The sequence below is a fragment of the Myxocyprinus asiaticus genome, chromosome 11 (assembly GCF_019703515.2).
Source record: "Myxocyprinus asiaticus isolate MX2 ecotype Aquarium Trade chromosome 11, UBuf_Myxa_2, whole genome shotgun sequence".
Classification (NCBI taxonomy): domain Eukaryota; kingdom Metazoa; phylum Chordata; class Actinopteri; order Cypriniformes; family Catostomidae; genus Myxocyprinus; species Myxocyprinus asiaticus.
The window spans coordinates 27,068,613-27,082,523 of record NC_059354.1 but is presented as its reverse complement, the minus strand read 5'-3'; the positions used below and the strand labels follow the sequence as shown (position 1 = coordinate 27,082,523).

Below are 13,911 nucleotides of genomic sequence, written 5' to 3'. Positions count from 1 at the left end.
TCGGTTGAGGATTGCACGTTTAATGCCTCGTTGCGCATGGTGCAAATATAATTAGATGCTAATATTTAATAATGTTAGTGTACGAAATTATTATTATTATTATTATTATTATTATTATGTTTGTTACTTATTTATTAAACAATGTCTACCTGAAATGATGGGTAAACACTAGACGCTGCTTACACCCCCCCCCCCCCCCCCCCACAATGCATTTTTACTTTCATGAATGTGTGTTTGTGTTGATGATGAGTGTGGCGTGAAATTGGATCAAAGTCGAGAAAATAAAGCCCTCACCTAGAAATGTATTTGTGTTGATTATTTGTACTAATATAATTTTTATTCTGAGACACTATGACCTATTTTCTGGAGAAATAATCGAAAGAATACCGTGCGACGGTGCTCAGATAACCGTTGTGTGTGTGGCGTTGTGTAAATTGGCAGCAGAAGTTCTGCTGCATTACTCATTCACTTTGACTGGAATAATCTCCCCTCGCGAGATTTCTCACTAATACATTCCGAGGATAAAACAGCATATATTCAATTGCTGATTCTCCAACTGCCATTCACAATGATAGAAACGTGCGTGCATAAAACCAACGTGACTTCATATTCATTTAACAGGACAGGCACAGTAAACCCAACTTACATTTCACCCCCATACTTCTGTTCCCAAAAGATCCTTTGTCTTGTTTATAACGAAATTCTTCTGTGCCCTGCATTTCGTTTTGTTAAACTATTAGGATTTAATTATTGCTAGTTAGCCTACATATTTGTTTTGGAATCAAAAGGCAAGTCCTTTTCTTTTAATTTCGTTTTATTATTATTATTATTATTATTATATATATATATTTTTTTTTTTAATGAAATATTTCATAAAATCTGACAGACGTAGCTGAGCAGTTGTCAGTGCCTTTCACTAGTGAAGTGAAATATGAAATATCTATCACAGCATGTGCTAGACATTTCCAATTGCAACAACAGTCTGTGGGAGTTTACTGCTTTCAGAAAACATAGCTTTTCAATCGACACTTCATCACCAATTGAATTTGACACGACAACAGATACAGCTATCATCGATCTTTCAGATACAAATGTCAGGGTGAAGACAACACTGAAGGGTTTGAATCTTTTTTCCTGTACTAATGAACTAGTTTGGCCTTATTATAGCACCAGTCCTATTTTGCACCCAGGACAATGACTGCATGACAAAATACCTGTGGGCGAAGTAAAAAAAGAGGGAGTTCTGACACATCATCTAAACTGCCATTAGCCTCTCATGTAGACTTGAGAGACATGGTTTAGTCTAGTCAAAGTGAGCATAAATCAGTAAATTCTTGGAAATATAAAAGAGAACTGAGAGAATGAGTCAACAAAAACCTGAGGAAAGGTTGACCATACTGCAACCACGTGAGCTCCTAGTCACCCCTTCTTCCAAACCAACATGCACATTCATTGTTGCCTAAGTGCATCTTGCAACACTTCAAGAGACACAATCTCTGTTTGAACTGACCACCAGGGTAAGGCACTGGAAACAACTTTCATGACACCTATATGACTCTATCCCATATTTCCATTGCCACCACTCTCTCTCCATCAAGCTGCACCTCTTTTACTCCCTCAATGTCTGGGCTGCTTTACGTCTCGGGACAATGGATGTCCGCGTGTGGCGAGGGTCTTTCCCAACCTATTGTCAGTTAGCATGGGGAGACTCTAGGTGCTGGTCAAACAAGACGGGGGCCTCACCCCTCACCCCTTGATGTACACAGACAAACGTCCCTCCCCAGCATCCCACAAGCATGGCCTAATCCAGCTACAGCGGCTGTCAACATAAACACATCACTAATCTGAGTGCATCGATGGCAATAATACCAGTCTAAGTGCCAGAGAGAAAAGTGGGGGAGTGCTGTGGCGTAATCCTGGGGGGAAAAGTACAGATTAATAATAGACCTTGGAAATATAAAACTATTTTGGGGAGGGGAGGTCAGGGCTTGGTTTCACCCAAAATTGAGTGAGTGATATGCAGGGGCATATGGTTGCTCTATCAGCTTACAAAATAAAAGGAGGATTAGTGCTTTTGGACAAGGATGCATGACATTATTACACTTTTGTCTTGGAAAAGATGTGTGTTAAGGGGCCATCAATTTTGTAACAATCTTCAGAATGTTTTTCAGGGGCTTATGACACATTCAAAGTGCAGTTCTTGTGCTAATACAGCAAGTTCTCATCACACTGTATTACAATAGTGGTCTATATGACAATATGGCAATATATGTTTAAAAACAGTCTACAGCAGGCTCACCTTAGCCCCTGTATGATTCACTTTTGTTCTGATTACTGCTTTAATATGGTGTAACAGATCTTTTCCTGTCTAGGTTCCTGTTTAGACACTTTCCTGTAAATGTCATGTGTCTTTCCATGAATAAATCAGACTTTATGAATACACAACTGCAGCATTTCTTTGTACCATTACTTGTTTTGTGAAATTCAATTGTAACTTCAAACATGATTTATTTTGTTTATTTCCAAATCCATCAAGTGGGTTGATGGAAAAAGTTTAGTCCCTTCAGAAATTATCTTAGAAATGCATACATGCTTGGAAATACTTGTCATATACTTCATAATTTTCGGTCATTTTCCCAGAGCAACATTAATGTTTCACATTTAAGACAATTAAGTGACTCTACATACTGTACTGTACAGCATCGTCAAAATAACATTACATATCTTTTACTCTTAATGCTTTCATTTTTACCCAGAGAGCATTAAATATGGACCCCCCCACGGCTGACCGGATTTGGACACCCCAGCACGCACAGAAGTGTGATGTAGCGGGTTAAGCCTCATGATACTTTTTACCCGTCTGCGCCACACTATGATTGTTGTAATTCCACCCATCCCCAGCCATCCATCTATCCAACCGTCCCTCTCTCCCTAACCTCCTCTAATACATCTTCAGATTAAGGTAGACCAAATGTCACCAGCAGAGATTACCGTACCTAGTAAGCTATTAACATTTATGGCCAAGGGAGGGATTAATATATCTAGCTGGCTATTAGAGTCAGAGGTCTGGCGATCGAGTTGGTGTCTAATGTGAGGGTCACGAGCAAATGCAGCGCAGTCTGGGCTGAAACCCAAACTTCAACACCTGTCAGGAGTCAAGGGTGTTTGCCGTGCCTCCACACACCTGTTGTGGCTCTATCAAACTGTGGGGCCCTCGTGATTTGTGTCAGGTGGTGACATTCAGATGCACAATCTCTCTCTCTCTCACACACACACACACACACACACACACACACACACACACACATGCACGCACTCACATGCACAATAATGATCTCCCTCATAGGATGCCTGACATAAGCTGCATCAGTAAATCCCTGCATCAACACCTACGCTCAATTTTCTTGCCAGTTTTTGTCAGTGGAACAAGAGAACTGTTTACAGATTACAAGAATTCTGTAACTTTTAAAAATGCACTGAATAAAAATTAATCAATCTAAACAAATATAAATTCTTGAGATATTTTGTTACTTAAATTTCTTGGCAATAGCTGCACTCATGTTGTTTCCACACATCACTGCTGCATGCAAAGAAGATTGTAAGATCAGATATATTGTGATTTCACTCTCTAATTCCTGTCTTTAAATATTACTGAATGTAAAAGAACCACTGGATCATTATATGATTTATGGCTCATTTCTGTCAACTGCTCATTAAACGGTTTACACCAGACATGAATAAATATTGTTGACTAAAGTATTCCCATTTTTATAATGTTGACAAAAATGGGGGACATGTCTTAGTGTCTGTATTAAAGTCATCTACAATTAAACAAATGACACCAGCAATGATATATGACAATCCAAATAGCATCAATAAATGTATTTCTCCAAATAGGAACAATCTAATACTACTGTAAATACTATAGGGCAAAAAAGTAACAACTGTAAATGTTAATAAGATAAAGGGGAACAAGTATAAATAACTAATGAAAAGAGAAAAACATAATAAGCAATGAAAGCTCATGGGTGGTAAATGTATAAAGTGAGGTACTATAAGTCATCCTGAGCAGAGGCAAATGAGCAAATGTACTGAAGTTTACTTTAAAGGTCATACTATGTGGAAAATGTAATGAAACTCTCACTGGAAACTGACAATTTAACTGTACTAAATCTGTACCTTTTGATTGCATTGAAATGTCCATGCTAGAGGTCAGATAAATCATTGGTTTTAAGAGAAATAATTGAATTAGTGAAATAAATTGTTACAGTGTTGCAATCTTTATACTGAAATTAAAGAATATGGAAAATCGTTAAAAAAGTGAAAATATATTGGTTTCAATTTCATAACAAAATGCTTGTTTTCATTGCAAAAGTGAAAAAGTCCTATAGTGAAAAATATAAAGGGATATGTCACCCAAAAATGAAAAGTTTCTCATCATTTACTCACCCTTAGGGGCGGACTGGGATTAAAAATTGGCCCTGGACTTTCTGGCCCAGAGCGGCCTACCAAACCCGGCCCGCAACACACCACACCACACCATAACACATTGGCTCATTGATTTCATTTTTGGCTCAATTTCAAATTTTTGTGTTAAAATAATAATAATAATAATAATAATAATAATAATAACAAAAAAGACATTTCAAATGACTGCTAGTCATGACAACTGGCCCAACCAGTGCTAAAAATTGTCATAATTTAAAAACATATAAAACTGGAAATGTATTAAATTTTTTTTTTTTTTTTTTTTAGAGAAAGCACTGAAAAGAAGCATTTTATAGGTCAGACAAATATCATGTCTGAAAACTTTTTTCCCAACATACAGATGTTAGGTTAAAATGTACATAAAAGTTCAAGGGAAATGTCAAGGGACATGTCAGCATTTCTTCAAAGATTTTAAAGATCTTAATCACCTTTCAACTTTTTCTAGAAGTGCAAATAAACTATTGCATTAGTTAATATACACTGTAAAAAAAACAAACAAAACAAAAAACTGGCAGCTGTGGTTGCCAGAATAATTATGTAAAAATACATAAAAAATGTAGACAACTTTACAGAACAACCTGTACATTTTACAGTTTAAAACTGTTGTAATTTACATTACCACGATGGCACTGTAAAAATAAATAAATAAATAAATAAAATAAAATGACATTTACAGTAATAAAACATCATAAACTTGATATTAACCTTCTGAAACTGTAAAAATCTGCTTTTTTACTTTATAAGATATTGTTAATCAACGGAAAATTACAGAAGAGCACATGAATTTCACCAATAGTGACTCTTCCAGGAGCAATGACCAATAAACATATACGGACAGTGCTCAGTGTCAGTCACACAAACACTAAACACTATCAGGGTAACACATGTGAAATTTAAATAATGCATTAAACATGAACTATACTGCATCAAATATAAAACAGAACACCACAATGTACATAACTGATATTAAAAATAAGAAACATAACTATTCCCATAAAATATAATGAAATATGATGGGTCTTGCAGGGAATTGTGGGAATACCCAATTATTAAAAAAATTAATTTTTACTGTAATTTTAACAATAATTTACAAAGTACATGTACTCTCTTGTTAAACAATGTAAATTTGTACTATTATACTTTTTTACATCTAAAAATGCAATTTTTACAACATTTTATTGTAAAAACTACTGTATTGTCTTTTTTATTAAAATTTAAGATTAATATTCGTTAATCAATTAACGTTTTATTTCTATAGCACTTTTACAGTCTTTTACCGTTAAAATTACAGACATTTTTTACATTGTAAGGTTGTGGAAACAACAAGTATAACAATAATATATGTATATATAGTTATAAAAGATCATAAAATTATGTTTAAAATAGTTAGATGAAGAAAGTATCACACAGCAGGACACTGATGACATTGCTTAAAATTTCATGGCAATTACTCACATAACTATGTGTAAATGTTTATTAAAAAAAAAAATAATAATCAAAACAAAGTTAGCCAGAATATGTACATATATAAATATAAACAAATATAAATATACTGTATGTAAAAAAATAAACATACCTCTTAAAGTGTAGCTCTTTGCAGATATTTTGCAGATTAACTGCTCATATTTTCACTCCGAGTTTGTTGCGTCTATATATTTTCAGTGTTTTAATTCCTTCCCAGACTATTCTTGAGAAAAAGTGAAAAGCCCAATGCTTTGACAAGCACTGTTTCTGCTTTCCTTTAAACAAAGTAAGCCTCGAAGACTCAAATTGCCAAAAAGTAATCTTATTTTCTGCATTTTTATCAGGCATGAGCATTCTTCAGCCAGCTGCACTTCAGCTCCCTGCGTTATGAATAAATTATGCAAATGACTATGTACTGCTCATAGCTTTACTGTTTGCAGATTGTATATACACTGCTGTTATTGTATTTGTTGTAACTTGCAGTTATTTGTCATTTTGTGATTATTCAGACCTCATCTTATACTTAAGATGTTGTCTTTGGTTGTCACAATTATTGTGAATTGTATGTCAGAAAACGAGGTCCACATGAGGTAGAAGTAATGCACATATACAGAGTTTTGATGGGAAGATTGGATTATTTTATTGACTTGAATCTTTGAGTCTCATTCAGCAAAAATGAAGGAATCTTTATTAAAGTCATTTAGTTGATTTAAGCAGAATTAAATAGTTACATTTTCAACAGCCAAATCACCCCCAACACATCTGCTTATGCAAATTTTGATTATAGTCCCAATAAGGAAAAATTGATAATGCATCCAAGGACAAATTATGTGAAACAGAAATGATTAGTTCACCTCTGGAATCTTCTTGTCCGAGTCATTTTGTCATATGACAGCCATATGTGCATAGTGTATACGCATAACAATAGAACGAATGACTAGGACCAGAAGACTTGAGGTGAACTAACCATTTCTGTTTCCCGTTCAGCACCTATACGGTTTTCACATAACAAACGAACGGAGGCTGCGCAATGCACATGCGCGGCCAACACAAAATGAACAAATCACTCTCCGAGATTACTCGTTCTGAGTCACATAAAAGATTAATTCAAAATGAACGAATCGTTCATGAACGACCCATCACAACAAATTACCCAGCACCCCACCGAGAAAACTCCTGGTGCTTCCGATAGCCAGTCCACCCCTGCTCACCCTCATGCCATACCGTTCGTGCATATCGTCCCCTACTGGGCAGGGAGAAGAATTTATGGTAAAAACTGACTTAAATACTGATCTGTTTCTCACCCACAGGGTAAATGAGAATTTTCATTTTTGGGTGAACTATTTCTTTAATCACATTTTGAAGTGTTATTGAAATGTATCCTAACTTATACATTTACATGACAACAATGTACTAAAAATGGAAAAATTTGTTTGCGTTTTTTTTTTTTTTTTTTTTAAACGTTTCGCGTACAGACGACAACGTTGTCAAAACTATCCCCATTCACACGGATCCGCGAAAACTACTAAACGCTGTATTAGGCGTGCCAGGCCAGTAGTTGGCGATGTCACTTTGTAAAGAAACACGTGCCTGCGCACATAAGCATTCTTCCACAGAGTGGTGAATACAAACAATGAAGATGGCGATCGCCGGTCATAGTAGTGATGCAGTAAATCTACACTTTGCTGGAGAAGCGTCAATAAACTCAAAATCTTGAGCAGCACAAACACAGTCCTGTAGTCCACCATTGTAGTTTTGAATGCCTCGCGTGTTACGACGTATCCGTGCGCATGCCTATAGACTGAACACGTAATATGCATGCGCATGACATCATCGTTTTCACAGATTCGTGTTTTTGTGTTTACACGGAGACGAGAAGGGCATGGTTTTCAGAAGTTTGCGTTTTCAGGCCCCAAAACGCTGTTGTCGTGTAAACGAACAGCCAAAACGCATAAAAGTTTTAAGTTTTTAGTTGAAAACGTTGTCGTGTAAACGGCCCCTTAGAATAAGTTGTTGATAACCTCAGAGGAAACCAATATATAGAAGATAAAATATTACTGCTGATGTCATATTTTAAAGACACTTCTCTTTTTAGATGTACAAGCATGGCACAGATGAATCCAGCAAACACTTGCAGTGAAAACCTCTATTAGACTTAAAATGAATAACATTAACCAACGCGTTTCGGCAGATAGGCCTTCATCAGGATTAAGATTAAAAAAAAAAAAAAACACATGACATGCTCATATAAAACAACTCTGACCAATGAAAGCACACTTAAACAACCAATCATACTGGGCTCTGGAATTGAATCCCTGCTAATTATTAGGCTAATTAGGGACGCGCAATACCTCAATCATTCAATCAGTCAAGACACTCAACTAATCACAGTGTCAGAATGGTGTATCAAATAGATAATTCACTAGTACACCTCACAAATGACCATATAAAAAATATAGATATAAAAAAATATATATGTAATAAAAATTATAAATACAGACAACATTTTTCAACACCAAACATAAAAACATAAGAAATCAACAACCTAAGAACCATCATGATTACAAAAAATATTGTAAAAATTCCTTCAAAGAAAAGTCCTCATTTATTCCTCTTGGAAATACACATTTAAAGGTTATTCATTAACAGAACTGTTAACTATCATTCCTTTTTATTGCACTTCAATGTTCTGTCATTCGCTCCTTTAAAGGGCAAAATGTTTCTCCAACATCAAGCTTCTTACATGGACATTGAATAAAATAGATCACATTTCTAGTTTTACATGTTATAAAACATTTTATGCCTATGCGTTTATCATTTATAGGATGATTGAATAATGTAATATTTTTGGTAAATTGACAGTAAGTACAATCGCCACATTTCAAATTACCTGTTGGAATTTGACCTGTAAGAGTATTGACTGCAGTTTTATAACATGCAAAACTAGAAATGTGATCTATATTATTCAATGTCCATAAGAAGCTCTATGTTGGAGAAACATCTCGCCCTTTAAAGGAGCAAATGACAGAACAGAGAAGCGCAATAAAAAGAAATGATAAAAACAGTCCTGTTGCAAGGCACTTTAATGAATCTAATCATCCATTATCATCCTTTTTCTTTTTGGGTATTGAACATAAAACAGAGCACAAGAGGTGGGGACCTTATGTAGATGTTGATCTTGAGGAAAAAGAGAGAAGCTTTTTGGATTTTTTACTTTAAATGTGTATTTCCAAGAGGGATGATTGAGGTTTTCCTCTTTGAAGGAATTTTTACGATAATATTTACAATAAGTTTTGTAATCATGATGGTTTTTATGTTATTGATTTCTGATGCTTTTATGTTTGGTTTTGAAAAATTGTGTCTGGATCTATATTTTTGTATACATTTGTGAGGTGTACTAGTGAAATGTTATCTGTTTGATACTCCATTCTGACACTGTGATTAGTTGTGTCTTGACTGATTGAACGATTGAGGTAATGCTCGTCCCTAATTAACCTAATAATTAGCAGGGATTCAATTCCAGAGCCCAATATGATTGGTTAAGTGTGCTTTCATTGGTCAGAGTTGTTTTGTCATGTATTTTTATCTTAACCCTGACGAAGGCCTCCGTGCCGATACGTTCATTACTCTTATTAAGTCTAATAAAGGTTTTCACTGCAAGTGTTGCTGGATTCTTCTGTGCCATTCCTGTTGTTTCTATCCATGCACCTTGTAAGTGGGTAAAGTAATGCCAGATCTACTTCTACAATAGATGTACAAGCACACAGTCACAAACTGGACAATTAATTTGGCTCTGGTAGGATTGCTAAACATAGGTATTATGAAGTTTAGCTCGTGTTGTTGTCAGTTAAAGGACAGTGGTAAAGACAGTTGAGAGGGGAAATATTAGAGTGATATCACTTCAAGTAATGCAGAAGCCACAATGAGCTCAGAATCGTAATCAGTGGCATCCAGAGTGATGTGTCAAGCTCCTGTCATGCAGACAAAGAGACAGGCTGTCAGGTCATGGCTAAATTCACTCTAGAGCTGGTCTCTAGTGTTTCCTTAGGCCTGTCATAGCTGCCCTTAGGTTTGTCGATAAAGAAGGCCGGATGCTCAAGTGTCTTGACAAATTTGAAAGGATAGGAACTGTAGGTTGGAGTGTGTGTTTGTGTGGACAACGCTGGTTCTGAGTGTTCACCGAGCACAAGTGAAGGATGATACAGGAAATCTGCTCACTCAAGATGTACTGAAAGAGCATGGAAAGCCATTTGTCAATCCAAGCATACATTTGAAAGTTCACATATGCAAGGTCTGCTGAGACGGTGAGCACCGGTGATCGTTACAAGCACGGCACTTGATTATCTACAGATTTGGTAGACTGTTGCTTAAGTGATATGCAAGGTGGGATTTCTTCTTTGGACCACGTAATACAATAGATGGATGCAAAATATGTAATTTAATATAGTATTATACTGTCATTATTAATGGCATTATGTTAACTTATTCTCATAGAGTGTAAATAGAGTTCCTCTCTTCCTCCTCTCTCTGCAACATGTGCCCCTGTATGACACAAGATCCAGGAAACAGAAAAGTGCACAACTGAACTCAGGCCCTGTGTTAGACCCTCTTAATCGCCACTCAGGAAACAGCAGAGCTAATCTGCAGGGGGAAGCAACGCGTTGAAGCTGGTGGGCTGAAGAGGGAAGTCTGCAGGAAGTGACCAGCCTCTGATTACTGTACACATGGCTGTCACGGCCGTCATCACCTCCCCCGCTACGCTTTGAGTGAGCGTGTGCGATCACCTTCTCCCCATAGTTCCCATTATGTGTCTGTGTAAAAGAAAGTGTTTTTTTTTATTTTTTTATTTTTTTTATTTACTGTCAGCACCTCCTTTTGATTTCATTGTCTTTGTGTTCACATGTGTGCTGAATAAGGGGAGGTATCAATGGCCTGCTCCCAACCGGAAATGCGTTCAAGTCATGATAGTCAAACAAAGTGTCTTGTTTCAGCAGAATATGCTGGAATATGACAGCTAAGCAGTTCAAACCCATCTTCCTTTGAAACAAACTAAGTGTGCATTACACACCAACTACATGCAAATACAAGAAGAATTGAATGAAGCAGAATGTACTTTTAGTACATTTAGGTGCACTTGATGTTTTGTTTTTTAGCTCATGTTTCTCTGCAACAGTCTCAGATATTAAACTGACACACATTGAGGTTGATGCATCAGCATCACAAGGCTTCTATTACTGATGCATTATATAAATACCTTAGTTGTAGTGAAGCATGAATAAATGTATTCAGTGAGTAAGATTGTCCTATAACAGGACAATCTTTATATGTCATATAAAGGTGTGATGCAATTTAGAACCCATATGCAGTTTGAGAACAAAGGTGACAAAAAAGCAAAAAAAAAAAAAAAAAAAAAAAAACAGACAAAAAACTGACTAACTAAAATGCCCAACATATACATGAATTTATCTTCAATTTTGACATGATAGTCCTTTTTTAGCCAATCTCCACTTTCTTTTTACATTCTTTTTTTGTTTTTGGTGATTTGCATTCTTCATGCAAATCGCCACCTACTGGGTAGGGAGGAGAATTTATAATAATAAAGGACTTAAAGGGTTAGTTCACACAAAAATGAAAATGCTCTCATCATTTACTCACCCTCATGCCATTTCATATGTGTATGACTTTCTTTCATCTGGTGAATGCAAAATTAAGATTTTTAGAAGAATTTCTCAGCTCTGTTGGTCCATACAAATCAAGTGAATGGGTGCCAAAATTTTGCAGCTCCAAAATTCACATAAGGGCAACATAAAAGTACTCTAGACAACTCTGGTGGTTAAATCCATATCTTCTGAAGTGATATGATAGGGGTGGTTGTGGTTTAGAAACAGTTCAATATTTAAGCCCTTTTTCCTTCACTTTCACTTTCTTTTTCCATTTAAGACTTTTGACCAAAGTCAAGCCTTCATTTTATCCAGGTTTGATTACTGCAATTCATTACACAGTGTATATAGGAGTCAGTTAATCGTCCATGTCTCTATTAAAAGTGGTACAAAATGGGGCGGCAAGACTTTTGACAGGTACATGCAAGCAAGACCATATTACCCCTATATTAGCCTCTCTTAATTGGCTCCCGGCACATTGCAGAATTGATTTTAAGGTTTTGTCGTTTGAATTTATATCGCTATATGTTCTGGCGCATGCATATCTCGCAGACCTGTTAAGACAGCATACTCCCACCAGGTCTCTTAGGTCCTCTGATCAGTTGATCTTAACTGTACCTAGGTCTAGACTTAAGCTTAGGGGTGACTTTTGCAGAAGTTGCAACTAAGCTTTGGAATGGTTTACCCTGCAATTTAGAGCAGCTTCAACAGTGTCAATTTTGAAAACTGGGCTAAAAACAAAATCTTTTTTCAACAGTTTTAATGAAACTTAATTCATTAGCAGATGACTGTTGTTGCTGGATAGTTTATTGTTATTTTGTTTTATTTTATTCTTTCATATTATGTTTAATGGATTATTATTGTACAGCACATTGGTCAACTGTTGTTGTGTTTAATTGTGCTGTATAAATGAAGTGACTTTGACTACTACTGTTTTTGGTGATTCACATTCTTCATGCATATCGCCCCCCACTGGGTAGGGAGGATAATTTATGATAAAAAATTACTTAAATATTGATCTGTTTCTCACCCACACCTATCATATTGTGTCTGACCACATGGATTTAACCACTGGAGTCACATGGATTACTTTTATGCTCCCTTTATGTGGATTATGGAGCTTCAAAATTTTGGTACCAATTCACTTGCATTGGGGGGACCTACAGAGCTGAAACATTCTTCTAAAAATCTTTATTTGTGTTCAGCAGAACACAGAAAGTCATACACATCTGGGATGCCATTAGGGTGTGAGTAAATTATGAGAGAATTGTAATTTTTTGGGTAAAGTATCCCTTTAAAAAAAGTTGTAATATATTTTTTATTTTTTACAATTTCATCCAGTGTGACTAATAAAGTATATCAGGCTCTTGCATCTGTTTATTCACTTGTCATGTTCATGCATTAACTGTAAATCTATCTAAGAGTTGTGAAAAAAAATCCTGTTGCCGTTATGAGGATAACAACACAACAGAAAAGATACAGCCTTGTTTAAATGTCAGCTCTTGGTAAAGCACCCACAACAAGCCACAACAAGGAGAGGATGCTTGTTTGATCCCACCCACTGTTGTCTGAATCACAACAGAGAGAGAGAGAGAGAGAGAGAGAGAGAGAGAGAGAGAGAGGCCGCAGAGAGGATTAAGTTTACCTGTGAGGGGCCTGTCAGGTAGATTTAGCAGCAGAAATGATTAAGCGAGGGAGTGTGTAGGAGGACGAAAGCAGGAATGAATGAGCGTTTCACAGCGCTGTCGGGCAGACAGGAGAATAAAACACTATTTCTATCACAACATCAGGTTAGTCTGTCAGAGAGGAGTTTGTCTGAGTTAAACAGGATGTCATGTTATCAGGGATTGCTGAAGGGAGTGAGGGAGAGCGAGAGGGAAGAGGAAAGATAGAATGTAGTTATGCCTTTGAAACTGACCAGAGCTGAAGCGGTTGGCTTCGAAAACCATGAGAATAGGTTAGGAGTGATGAGCTAATAATGTTCAGTTTACAGCAATGCTCCTTATTTCCTAAAAACAAACATTCTCTACTGTCATGTGTGGAGAACATAATTATTATGTATGAAGTTTGAATTATTTTTTAAGTTAAATTTATATTCCTTTTTTTCTTTAACTTTCCTTACTCTTTATTAAGTGATTAAAACTTCTATACATCTTTATTATTTTCTTTTTGTGCCTATGCCTTATTATTGCTTCAGATCTGGACTTTGATAGCTGTCCTGAGATTTACTTCAGCGTGTTGACAAATACTCTACATTTAGTCATTTTGTAAATTGTGGTCATCCAGTGCAGCCACAAAT

General features: G+C 36.1%; 1 protein-coding gene across 1 annotated transcript in view; it reads right to left on the bottom strand.

The window, feature by feature from the left end:
* The window catches only part of LOC127448108 (zinc finger E-box-binding homeobox 2-like), a 76,177-nt gene extending 69,857 nt beyond the window's left edge, over positions 1 to 6,320 (bottom strand). The window contains exon 1 of the mRNA XM_051710405.1: positions 6,065 to 6,320. The gene's annotated coding sequence lies outside the window, so the exon portion shown is untranslated. The remainder of the gene's footprint in view (positions 1 to 6,064) is intronic.
* Positions 6,321 to 13,911: the final 7,591 nt, after the last annotated feature.